Source organism: Salvelinus fontinalis, chromosome 11 (assembly GCF_029448725.1).
Source record: "Salvelinus fontinalis isolate EN_2023a chromosome 11, ASM2944872v1, whole genome shotgun sequence".
NCBI classification, from domain to species: Eukaryota; Metazoa; Chordata; class Actinopteri; order Salmoniformes; family Salmonidae; genus Salvelinus; species Salvelinus fontinalis.
In genome coordinates this window covers 49,596,920-49,611,403 of record NC_074675.1, presented here as the reverse complement: position 1 = coordinate 49,611,403, position 14,484 = coordinate 49,596,920, and positions in this window count along the sequence as shown.

Sequence of the window (14,484 nt, the reverse complement as noted above, 5' to 3'; positions counted from 1 at the left end):
TTTTTTAGTTAGCGCCCTGTTTTAGTGCCTCCTTCTTTTACCACTGTTATTGCATCTCCCCAGAATTTTTTTAGGAGATGACTCATCTGTCCTATCCTAAGTTTATACTGGTCTAGGTCTTCTTTCTCTTGTGGAACCACCTTAATTATGGTCCAACTTTTTACTTGTCTGATTTGAATCTCATGTCCATTTATCTTTTTTGGGCCATATTGAGACTCTTCCTAGGAAGTTTTTTAACCCCTCCCAGTTCATCATTTGTTTTATGGATGTCTGTTCTGTTCTTGACAGTCTTTGCCATGGTACCCCTGGCACACAGATAGCTGGTCTGGTGTCGGGTAAGCCTGCTTCTTGCCTACGCAATGCCTCTTGCTCGGCATGGTTAGTCTCTACTCTTCGTTGCTCCATAAGCGCTGTTGTAACGTTAATAGAGGTTGCCATCTATCTCTTACTCGGGGATAGTGGATTCTTAGCTTCGTAGTTAGTCTGAATTTATTCGTCCTCGGGCCCCACGTTGGGCGCCAAGTGTCACGGTGCTGACTTTTGCCTGTCGCCTGCAGCAAAAGCCTCTATCCCGTCCTCTGGCTAGGCAGAGTACTTTAGGATTTTAGTTACTTCGGTGCAACAAGGGCCTAGCCGTGCGGCCCTACCAACCCTTCTGTTTATTCTTAGTGGCCCTTTGCGTGAGTTGGCTTTGTTCCTTAGTTCGCGTTGTCACTCCCTTTATAATTCTATTGTGGGCTCTTAGAGTATTATATTTCTTCTAACTACTCAAATTTATACTAAGATCTCCTTTAACCACCTGTCCTTTTTATTTATATATCAATACCTAATAATCTCTGTTGATTATTATGCTCGTCAGCTAGTAGTCACTTGGAAACTAGTATTGTTATATGTGGGATATGAATTCTAATTCCTGATATACTTGTTATTGTCCACACAATTAAGTATTCTTTAGTGCTATAGCCTTAACCTATAACCAGTGTCACTTTCTGTTCAGTGAGAGTGTCAAAGGCGTTTCTCTCCAGAGCGTTAAACTGGCCTAGTTGTCAAAGTTTCTAGCTTTTATTAAATCACTCTGTTTTTTGTCTTATACACGTTATCACACTTCAATGGTTATACAGTTTTCATTAATACAACAATAGTGCTCAATCAATCCTTAATACACTTTATACTATTGCCAGATAATATTGCAAATCTTTAAATGCGTTAACACTTCTAACAATATTGACTAAATAGCAAAATAGTTCAATTACCTTAAATGCTCAGCCCCTTGGTCACTTTCCTGTAATTGGTATTCTCACAGCAATAATGCTAGATTCCGAATTCCAATATCTTAATACTATTCACTTCCAACCCTGTGTATAGACTCAATATATTGTAACTGGTATTTGGCTGTTTCCTTTTATTGCTAATCCCTTCTGGACCTGATGTGTCACTGTGTGAATGCCGCTTTGTCCGCGATCAAGAGGTGTCTAGACCCCTGTGTTTCGGAGACTCAGGTTCGGGTTCACAAAGTTCAACCAGGTAGATTCAGATAGTGATTCAATAAAGTACTTAGGCAAAATTATCCAGTTCTCAAATATTGTTCTAGTCCAACAAAAAGAGTATAGTGCAATAGTAAATTTACCTATGATGATTCTCCATATGAAGTCTGTCTCATATGTCAGTGAGGATCATGGTTCTCTCATGATCTCTGTTCTCTTTATATACCTTTTTTTACAGGGGAAGTTCCCAAGGTTCTGGGCCTCTGTCTAAAACGTTAGACTACTATTGCGCAATCTTAGACTCCAGTTAGTGCACTCAGCTATAACTCAAGCTTCCTGTTCGCCTTCCACTAGATGTCAATAGGCTGTGAGAGGTGAAATGGGGTTTCTAGGTATTTCTATGGTCAAAGAGACCTCTGGTTGTTTCTTCCACTGGAGGTGGTGTGTCAGCAGTGAGAAGTCTATGATGGGTATCTCTTCTGCTTCCCCTGTTGTCCAGTCTATGATGGGTATCTCTTCTGCTTCTCCCTGTTGTCCAGTTTCTGCTGGTGTAGTCCATGGTTCCAAGAGGTCCCATGGATGCCCTGTGTTGTTGTCCTCACTTCTTGATGGAGTGGGCAGATCCTTTTTGGCTTTTGTCACACCCCATAATGACAAAAAATTGACAGGTTTTTAGAAATTTCTACAAATGTATAAAAAATCATATTTAAAAAATACCTTATTTACATAAGTATTCAGACCCTTTGCTATAAGTCTCAAAACTAAGCTCAGGTTAATCCTGTTTCAATTGATCATCCTTAATGTTTCTACTACAGTTCTTGATTGGCGTTCAACTGTGGTAAACTCAATTGATTGGACATAAATTGGAAAGGCACACAACTGTCTATATAATATACAGTTGACAGTGCATGTCAGAGCAAAAAACGGGCCATGGGGTCGAAGGAATAATCCGTAGAGTTCTGAGACAGGATTATCTCGAGGCACAGATCTGGGGAAGGGTACCAAAATATTTCTGCAGCATTTAAGGTTCCCAAGAACACAGTGGCCTCCTTTATTCTTAAATGGAAGAAATTTAGAACCACCAAGACTCTTCTAGAGCTGGCCACCGGGCAAAACTGAGCAATCGGGGGAGAAGGTCAGGGAGGTGACCAAGAACCCAATGGTCACTCTGACAGAGCTCTAGAGTTCCTCTGTGGAGATGGGAGAAAATTCTAGAAGGACAACCATCTCTGCAGCACTCCACCAATCAGGCCTATACGGTAGAGTGGCCAGACGGAAGCCACTACCCTGTAAAAGGCACATGACAGCATGCTTGAAGTTTGCCAAAAGACAGATAAAGACTCTCAGACAATGAGAAAAAATATTCTCTGGTCTGATGAAACCAAGATTGAGCTCTTTGGCTTGAATGCCAACCGTCACGTCTGGAGGAGACCTGGCACCATAACAACGGTGAAGCATGGTGGTGGCAGCATCATGCTGTGGGGATGTTTTTCAGCTGCAGGGACTGGGAGACTAGTCAGGATCGAGGGAAAGATAAACGGAGCAAAGTACAGAGAGATCCTTAATGAAAACCTGCTCCAGAGCGCTCAAGACCTCAGACTGGGCGAAAGTTCACCTTCCAACAGATCAACAACCCTAAGCAGACAGACAAGACAACGCAGGAGTGGCTTCGGGACAAGTCTCTGAATGTCCTTGAGTGGCCCAGCTAGATGCCGGATTTCAAACCGATCGAACATCTCTGGAGAGACTTGAAATATTTGTGCAGCGACGCTTCCGTCCAACCTGACAGAGCTTTTAGAGGATCTGCAGAGAAGAATGGGAGAAACTCCCCAAATACAGGTGTGCCAAGCTTGTAGCATCATACCCAAGAAGACTCAAGGCTGTAATCGCTGCTAAGGGTGCTTCAACAAAGTACTGCATAAAGTGTCTGAATACTTATGTAAATCTAATATTTCCATTTTTATTTGCAATACATTTTGTCAAAAAAAGTACCTGTTTATTCTTTGTCATTATGGGGTATTGTGTGTAGATTGATGAGGGGAAAAAACGATTTAATCCACTTTATAATAAGGCTGTAATATAGCAAAATGTGGAAAAAGTCAAGGGGTCTGAATACTTTCCCAAATTCACTACAGACCATAATATAAAATATAATATAACCTTTCATCCAAAAGTGGTCAAGCATACATTTTCCATATTGGTGGTCTCAGGGGAAACAAACCAACAATCCTGGCATTGAAAGCACCATGCTCTCCAAACTGAGCCACACAGAACCACAACACACATGAGAGTTGTCAAGGGGCCACAAACAGATCTGAGACCAGGTTAGTTACTGATGTCACATCATTGTGTGTTCCAGGAAATGTGGTAAAGTTGTGGACTTGATGTGGTAAAGTTCCCCTCTGTCTGATTTGAGGAAGTTATGTAAAACGTAACTAAAGCTCTGGTGAGCAGGACATGGTTCTAACTGGTACCTGAAAAGAGGACTTGATTACACATTATGTCTAGATGTCTTTATCATTAAGGTAAAATGTGTCAAATAAACATTAAAATAATATTAAGTTGAAACTTGAAGAATCACAAATCTAGACCTATACTGTCAATCTGTAACAAGTATTTATTTGATCATCACAAAAGACATCTTCATTAACCAATTAAAAACATGCTGAGACTACATTTACTATGCAGTATGTAAACTATGGTCTAAATACATTTTCAATTAAAGAAAGTTACATTCCAATTAGAAAAACACATTGATACTTACAGTGCTGTGAAAAATTATTCCCCTCTTTTCTGATTTTCTTAATTTTTGCAAAAAGTTTTTATTGAAAAACCTAATATTTGATAAGGTGAACCTGAGTTTACAAAATAACAAAACATATTTATACTTATTTTATCTATTTAATTAATTAATAATTAATAAAGTTATTTAACACCCAAATCCCCTGTGTGAAAAAGTAATTGCCCCTTTACACTCAATAACTGGTTGTTCCACCTTTAGCTCTAATGACTGCAACCAAACACTTCCTGTAGTTGTTGATCAGTCTCTCACATTGCTGTGGAGGAATTGTGGCCCACTCTTCCATGCAGAACTGCTTTAACTCAGCAAAGCTTCCTCAAACCACCACACTACCACCACCATGCTTGACTACTGGTATGATGTTTTTACTGTAGAATGCAGTGTTTGGTTTTCATCAGACATAATGGGACCCATCTAGTCCAAACAGTTGACTAAAGTTAGCCAAAATGCACCTGGAAGCACATGGATGATCATCCAGACTCTTAGAAGAATGTTTAATGGACAGATGAGTCAAAAGTGAGTCAAAACATTTTGGACGACATGGGTCCAATTATGCTTGGTGAAAACCAAACACTGCATTTCACAGTAAAAACCCTCTACCAACGGTCAAGCATGGTGGTGTTAGTGTGATGGTTTGAGGAAGCTTTGCTGATTTGAAGCAGTTCTGCATGGAAGAGTGGTCTCAAACTTGAAACGACCAGTTCATAATTGAAAACCCACAAATGTCCCTGAGTTTACTTTTTAACACATGAACATTGGGTGTTACATAACTTTGTTATGAAATTAATTAAATAAGTATGTAATTGTTGTGTTATATGTTCACTCAGGTTCCCTTCATCTAATATTCTGTTTTCTTTGAAGATCAGATAACATTCAGCATCAAAAATATGTAAAAGTTGAGAATATTAGAAAGGAGGCAAATACTTTTTCACAGCACTGTATATCAACATAACTACAGATAACTCATTTACAGACATGATGTGTGAAAAGTCTATCTTGAGAACACACCCTGTAATAAAACAACCAAGTCAAGAAAATGATCAAGAAAAGCATCTCATGATAAAACACTATTAATGTTTATAATTAAACAATTTACTTAATAAAACACATTTAATTAGGGCGAGAACATACATCCCAGTACAGATAATGAATCTAAATAAAAAAGAGAAATGAAAGGAGAACATTTTACATAACTAGAGTTCTCTCTTTGTCATCATCCTCTTCTTCATCTTCTTCTCCTCCTCTTCTTTATTGGGAGACCCCTCTTCCTCCTTGTGGAAGACCTTCCCATCAGGCTGCTTTTTCCATGTCACTTTGATGTCTGCAGGTAACCCCTGCTCCTTCAGCTTGTTCCTCATCTGGAGAAACACAAAGACACACAGAGACCCACACTTTTATACCATCTATTGCATCTCGTCTATACCGGTTGGTCATGGGCCATCGATATATTTATATGTAAATATTCTTATTCCATCCCTTTACTTATATCTGTGTGTATTAGGTAGTTGTTGTGGAATTGTTAGATTAGTTGTTCGATATCGTTGCACTGTCGGAAATAGAAGCACAAGCATTTCACACACTCGCAATAACAACTGCTAACCATGTGTATGTGACCAATAGCATCTGCTAACCATGTGTTTGTGAAAAATAAGATTTAATTTGATTTGAATATTTCACTCTGTATTAGTCATGTGTTTTTGGATATCCCACTGTCTCTGAGACACCCTTGGAGAGTGGGGTCACGGCCAGGATAGAAGGTCATCCACAAACAGACAAGGACCCAGACCAGAGAGGAGGTCATCCTCAACAGACAAGGACCCAGACCAGAGAGGAGGTCATCCACAACAGACTAGGACCCAGAGCAGAGAGGAGGTCATCCACAACAGACTAGGACTCAGACCAGAGAGGAGGTCATCCACAACAGACTAGGACTCAGACCAGAGAGGAGGTCATCCACAACAGACTAGGACCCAGACCAGAGAGGAGGTCATCCACAACAGACTAGGACCCAGACCAGAGAGGAGGTCATCCACAACAGACTAGGACCCAGACCAGAGAGGAGGACATCCACAACAGACTAGGACCCAGACCAGAGAGGAGGTCATCCACAACAGACTAGGACCCAGACCAGAGAGGAGGTCATCCACAACAGACTAGGACCCAGACCAGAGAGGAGGTCATCCACAACAGACTAGGACCCAGACCAGAGAGAAGGTCATCCACAACAGACTAGGACCCAGACCAGAGAGGAGGTCATCCACAACAGACTAGGACCCAGACCAGAGAGGAGGACATCCACAACAGACTAGGACCCAGACCAGAGAGGAGGACATCCACAACAGACTAGGACCCAGACCAGAGAGGAGGACATCCACAACAGACTAGGACCCAGACCAGAGAGAAGGTCATCCACAACAGACAAGGACCCAGACCAGAGAGGAGGTCATCCTCAACAGACTAGGACCCAGACCAGAGAGGAGGACATCCACAACAGACTAGGACCCAGACCAGAGAGGAGGACATCCACAACAGACTAGGACCCAGACCAGAGAGGAGGACATCCACAACAGACTAGGACCCAGACCAGAGAGGAGGACATCCACAACAGACTAGGACCCAGACCAGAGAGGAGGACATCCACAACAGACTAGGACCCAGACCAGAGAGGAGGACATCCACAACAGACTAGGACCCAGACCAGAGAGGAGGACATCCACAACAGACTAGGACCCAGACCAGAGAAGAGGTCAACCTCAACAGACTAGGACCCAGACCAGAGAGGAGTTCAACCACAACAGACTAGGACCCAGACCAGAGAGGAGGACATCCACAACAGACTAGGACCCAGACCAGAGAGGAGGTCTGTACAGTTTGTATCATTACTGAGTTGGTTCTTCATGATCAGGGTGAAACTCACCTCTTGTAAGATGGAGTCCTGAACAGCAGGATCACTGAGGTTCAGATTTTGATCCTTTGGGGTCACTTTCATTCTCACCACCTGTCTCTTCAGTTGGGGTTTCTCAGGGGTCTCCACAGCTGGGCCTACAAGAAAATACAATCCCACAATGACAGAAGTGAATCATGGGGCAACGTTAGAGTTCTCCTGTCATCATAGTATCTGGTAGATCAGGTGGAGAGTATTGTGACTTACCATAGCAGATGAAAGGAGTGGTGTAGTCACAGGGATCATTATAACATTTAGAATAAGAAGGATTAGAAGACATCAGAGTGCAGTTGTATCTCTGATCTGTTGAAGGCCATCCTGGCCACCAATTTCTGAATGAGGAGTCACTCTGGTCTGACCATCTCCAGGAGTCTTGAAACAGACCGATCCACACAGGAAGTCCCCTCAGTGATATATTCTTCTTTATCTCTGTGTTCTCAGTCTGGTTCCTCACACTGACCAGGTCTGTGTGATGCTGTCTGCAGTAACTCTGAGCATCTATCCAGGTCTTGTTCTCCTGAATTAAGACGTATGTTTGGTTGGTGTCTTGTTTTCCTGCAAAAGTCAAATGTAATAATCAATACAAATATCCAGTGAAATATCATCTACTGATCATCTATAGTACATGTTGTCATTGATTTGATAACAGATCAATAACTGATTAACAACTTAAAGTTATCATGAGTCTATGTTTCAACTCAATGGCAGCTCCAGCACTTATAACAGGCTTCATCGTTAGTATGTAAACACTCACCATCATAACAGATGAAGTGATGCTGGTCATCACAGGAGGTGTTGTTCCACAGACCAGCTGTACTCATTAAAGCACAGTTACCATTTTGGGGTGTCCCAGTGTCCCAGTTTCTGAACCCAGTCTCCCCCTTTCTGTAGAAATGTCTGTCTGCCAGAGACCAGTGCCACTCCATGGAGTCTCCCTTCTTCAGTCCAATCCATAACTGGTAAGTATTACCATTGGCACTGGTAATCAGCCTGTTCAGGTCCTCCATGTCATCTAGTGTAGCCAGATCAGTGTAATGTGCTCTACAGTAACTCTGGGCATCAGTCCAGGTCATATGGTTGGTAATGATGTGATACTGATGAAAACATGAGGAAGGTGTGTAGAACCCTGTGAACAGAATAATGATTAATGAGGGATATTTTCACCAGCATCTTCTCAACCCCAACCACACTATCTATGGATCTGTTAAGATACAATACAGTACACCTTTGTGTGCAAACACACACACACCAACGACATCCATAAACACACACACGTACCTGCAGACATGATCACACACACACCCAGCATACATGACTGCACATACCCTGCGTGGTTATTCCCAATAGGCTACCTGCCACCCCAAAATATGTGATAACACCTAACAGAAAATAGGGCTCATAAATATTACAATTTATTCATTACTTTAGCAATATTTTATTTAACTTGTACTAAATAAATGGTTTATACATAAATACCTATACATAAGAGGTATAACTGATAAATTGCCATAAGTTGGTCATCAACATAATTTTGGGGACCAAATGGGCCTAATACGGACAGCAGATCCAAAGAGTGGGCTTATTTCAGGAACAGTGAAGTCTGTCCTCACCAGATATGAGCTGCCAACACTGGGCAACACTGGGCCAATGTCTTGGGGGTAATATGGAGCCGATTAGCTGGGACACACACACAGTAAACTGACCTGAGATCAGCAGGGTGAGATACAACAACGTTTCCATCACTGTGAAATTCAAAGGATATATGATTAAAATGAATGCACTTCAAGGTTGCAACACTTTACCAATGCAAACTGTCTTTCTCCTTCTTTACTGATATGACGTGACAGGACAGGTGAAGATAATGCTCCCCACATAGAGGGTTCTCACCTGTTCAGAGACAGGAACAATCAGGGATTGTTAGTTTAGGTTTCTAAAGTATTGGAAGTGGGTAGTGGTGAAAAACCTCAACATAACATCTCCAGAGAAACAACAAGGGTTAGAACACATGGTTGATTTTTCTACACTGGAACCTTCAAAACTGGTGAGAAAAGAGTATCTTATAAATAATATAAACACTTATCTACAATAAAATATGTTAGAATTACAACATGATTCCACAACCCAAAATGGCCTCACCTGTTGTTTGAAGAAATCTCTCTGACTCTCTCTCTCTCTCTCTCTCTCTCTCTCTCTCTCTCTCTCTCTCTCTCTCTCTCTCTCTCTCTCTCGCTATATTACTCTCTCCCCTTTCTCTCTCTCTGTCTCTCCTACTGTGTGTCTGTAATCCCATGTTCATCCCTATTTAAACCTTACACTGTTCCTCATTTGCTTGAATTTGTTATTCATCTCAAATTAAAACAAAACTGTGACGTGACATTGATCCCACTGGATAAGGGGTTGGACAGAGCCAGAGAAGGAAACAGTTAGAGAGGCTATACAGAACATGTTCATGTGATGGTTCTGTTGATCCAAAGGAGATAACCCACTCCTCTAGTCTAGTCTATTACCCAGAAATTGCCTCATTGTACAGAAAAGGGTTGATTGATTTCTAGTAATGTTCAGGTGAGTGAGTGAGGCCTGATTTGACAGTGACAGTCCCAGGTAAAGCCACTTGACTGGAACAGGGCTGGAGGTACACCACAGAGACAGGCAGAAACCCAGTGGACCTGGTCTCAGCTCTCACTCTCTGAAAATGTGTATTTTAAGACATATTGGTATTTTTCACCCTGTTTATATTTGAATGTTATTCAGGGAATTATTGTGTTGCTATGGTAAAAATATACACTGAGCGTACAAAACATTAGGAACACCTTCAGTTGCCCTCAAAACAGCCTCAATTCGTCGAGGCATGAACTCTACAAGGTGTCAAAGCGTTCCACAGGGATGCTGGCCAAAGTCAACATCAATGCTTCACTCAGTGTCAAGTTGCCTGGTAGTGGATCTCTACTCCAAATAGCTCGTTCCATCTCATCCCTCATGATCAATTGGATTGATATCTGCTGACTGGTGATTGACTTGTAACTGTCATGGAGAGAGCAGATGGTCCTGATGTTGTGAATATGTCTAGAAAAACACCTCCAGCACTGGAGGAAATGGTGTCATTGATTTGATAACAGATCAATAACTGATTAACAACTTAAAGTTATCATGAGTGTAACTGCTTTCTTCCTGGGATGAAGGAGAGGACCAAAATGCAGCGTGGCTAGTGTTCAACATGATTTAATAAAGAAGAGACAATAACGTGAACACTATACAAAATAACAAATGTGAAAACCGAGACAGTCATATCTGGTGCAGAACACAAAGACAGAAGACAACCACCCACAATCCCCAACACAAAACAAGCCACCTATATATGATTCTCAATCAGGGACAACGATTGACAGCTGCCTCTGATTGAGAACCATATCAGGCTGAACACAGAAACAGACAAACTAGACACACAACATAGAATGTCCACCCAGCTCACGTCCTGACCAACACTAAACAAGCAAAACACACAAGAACTATGGTCAGGACGTGACAATGAGTCTATGTTTCAATTCAATGGCAGCTCCAGCACTTAGAACAGGCTTCATCATTAGTATGTAAACACTCACCATCATAACAGATGAAGTGATGCTGGTCATCACAGGAGGTGTTGTTCCACAGACCAGCTGTACTCATTAAAGCACAGTTACCATTTTGGGGCGTCCCAGTGTCCCAGTTTCTGAACTCAGTCTCCCCCTCTCTGTAGAAACGTCTGTCTGCCAGAGACCAGTGCCACTTCATGGAGTCTCCCTTCTTCAGTCCAATCCAGAACCAGTAATTATAACTAGACACTGGTAATCAGCCTGTTCAGGTCCTCCATGTCATCTACTGTAGCCAGATCAGTGTAATTCTCTCTGCAGTAACTCTGGGCATCAGTCCAGGTCATATAGTTGGTAATGAGGTGATACTGATAAATAAGACATGAGGAAGGTGTGTAGAACCCTGTGAAGAGAAAAATGATTCATGACCGACATTTTATCCAGCAACCGTTCACCCCCAACCACACTCATCTATGCATCTTGCACGTGGTACATCCAATTGTGTAAGCAGACACACACACACACACACACACACACACACACACACACACACACACACACACACACACACACACACACACACACACACACACACACACACACACACACACACACACACACACACGTACACATCATGAACTGACCTGAGATTAAGAGGGTGAGGTACAAAGAGGTTTCCATCAGTGTGAAATTCAAAGGAAATATGATTAAAATAGTGAACAGAGACTCCTACACTCAGTTTAGAGTTGTGTTCCAAGAGTTCTGAAAATATACCATCACATCTGAAATGTAACCAGAATCATTGAAAAACAACTGGGTTACATTAATTTCTCTATATTAATGCTAAAAATATTATACATTTTAAACATGGCCTCACGTGTTGTTTGTAGGAAATTCTGTCTCACTCCGTCTATCTTGTTCTCTCCTGCTCTCTCTCCTTCTGTCTGTCCCCCCCTGCTCGGCCCTATATACATCTTAAACTGATTCTCATTGCTTTGAGTTTGTTTTTCATATTCTGTTTCCAAATAGGGGTATGCAAAAAGGAGTAGACATTCTCATAAAGTTATTATCTTACTCAAACAAGCATGTGGCATGTGGCATGTCTGCCCTGGTCTCAGCTCTCACTCCCTGACCAGCACTGCTCCCCCTATATCAGCAGTAAATAACATTCACCCACTGCATCTGTACTGATGAAATATGCTCCGTTTCTCCATACTCTCTCTCGCTCCCACACTCTCACTTTCGTTCTCTCTCATCTGGTCCCTCTATATTTATGTCCCTCTCCTTCCCTTTCACACTCTCTTTCGGTCCCTCCCTGTGTTCCCTCTGTCTTTTTCTCCCTCTCTATCTCTCTCAGAAAGACATGGCATCTTTCTCTTACGTTGCAGGTGTTTGTTTATGTCACTTTAATAGTGCTACACTCATTCACTCTTTATCCTTGTGGGTACCAGAAGTCCTCACAAGGATAGCTAAACTTGGAAAATTCCGGCAGGTAGGGACATTTTGCCAGTCCCCACGTGGAAAAAGGCTATTTTAGGCTTAGGGGTTAGGTCTAGGGTTAGGGTTACAACTAGGGTTATAATTTAGGTTTAGGGTTATGTCACTGGACCCCAGGAAGAGTAGCAGCAGGTAGTTGGGATCCTTAATAAGTACACATAAATACAAATACGGTTAGGTAAGGTTTTAGGGTTAAGGTTAGGCATAGGGTTATGGTTAGGTTAAGGGTTAAGGTTAGGGTTGGATTTAGGGTTAGGGCTCAGGGAAAATAGGATTTTGGATTTGGTCTCCACAAGGACAGCAGTACAACATTCTCTGTCTGTCTTTTTCTTTAATAATAAATAGCTTGTAAATAGACTTATGGAGGTCATGACCTCAATACTCTATCTATGCTGCTGTTGTTGTGTTAACAGTCCCTTATCACATTTAGTGGTGAGCATCGCTGTCCGTAAAGTACAAAAGGCCCTTTCAGGTTTCTATTATCATGATCTATTCCATTGAGGCCAAAATAGTTTGCATACAGATAGTGAAGGAAAATACAGCATATGGATAGATAGAAATCCAGATTAAAGCTACAAACAATGTACGCAGGGCATAATTAGGACATTATCAACTAATAATAAAAACTCAAAGAGAAATTTTAGAAACATATAAAATACAGTGACCCCATCTCATATCATTACCAAGCCCTGCAATGCCAAGAGAAGAGCAAATAAAAGTCCCCTCATTCAGCTGGTCCTGAGTTCACAAACCTGTTCTACTAACACACTGAAGCCTCAGGATCACAACATACAATCAACCAAATTACAACACAGGCAAAACAAAATGACATTACCTACTGGGAAACACAAGCACAAAACAATATTCAGTTCTATCTGGCACTAAAAACGACAGTACACCGTGGCTAACTATTTAACCATGGTTACTGATCAAAACCTAAGATGAAAATTGACAAAGTACAGGCTCAGTGAGCACAGCCTTGCCATTGCGAAGGGTAGACACAGGAAAACCTGGGGAAATCCCTTTAGAGAAAAGACTGTGCAACCACTGCACCCACAGCAGAACCCAAGACAGAACTGCATTTCGTGACAAAGGTCAAAAATATAAAACAATGAAGTGTAATTTCCCCAAATTTGAAAACCTTATTCAAGGTTTCAAAGACCTATCTGATGAGAATAGAGTACCCGTCCTGTTGGAGGAGGAAGCAGAGAGCTATGTTGCTGCCTGCCATATTGTTCAATGTATGGTTATTTGGATCGTTGATTATTGTTGTTACTGTTGTCTCGTAGACAATATTGATTATTATTATTAATTATGTGAATATTGTAAATCTCCAAAGTAAACTTTGGCAATGTGTACATCATACCGATGAAGCAATGTGTACATCATACCGATAAAGCAATGTGTACATCATACCGATAAAGCAATGTGTACATCATACCGATGAAGCAAATTCAACTGGATTGTGAGAGTTCTACTTTCTATGTTCAATTCCTTTTGATAAAACCTGCTACTTTGTAAAGAATGAGTATAAAAGCTATATCAATAGCATCGTATCAAATTCTCCATCCCTTTGTTTGTGGCTTTTACACGTCTGTTGCTGAACATGGGGAGGTTGTGAGGCAGGTAGGAGTGAGATGAGCAGGGTCTCATGGGGTCAATGCTTAGGGCCCTAAATCACCTAAATGATGTCACTATTGGAATTGAAGGGGATTCCTTAGTGCTTGAGAGTTGCTTTGTGGTTTGACTAGAGAGCAGGAAATGACATGCACCGAAGGAACATAAAAACAGGAACAGACATCATACCAATCAGACAGCCACACACACTGGATGTGTAATGCACCAACACACAAGTAGCAGATGCAAACACACACACTCACTCATTCAGACACACTCACAGTAGTATGCACGTAACATGCAGATACACCTATTCACAACAAACTCTCTGTTATGTTGGATGTTATCTGACAAAAACACTTACATGATAACCTCCAAACAAGAAACCATATATCTGACAATACACTGTTTAATCAGATTTAAATTCAATCACTTCCTGTGTTTTGTTTGTAGTTTTGATGTCCTCTAAATAATTGCTCAGTAATTGGTCACCCAAAAGTGTTACATTATCTTTTAATGCCGTCCTTTTCAGGTTTAGTCAGCTTCAGCTGCTGTTTGAACTCCTTACTCGTT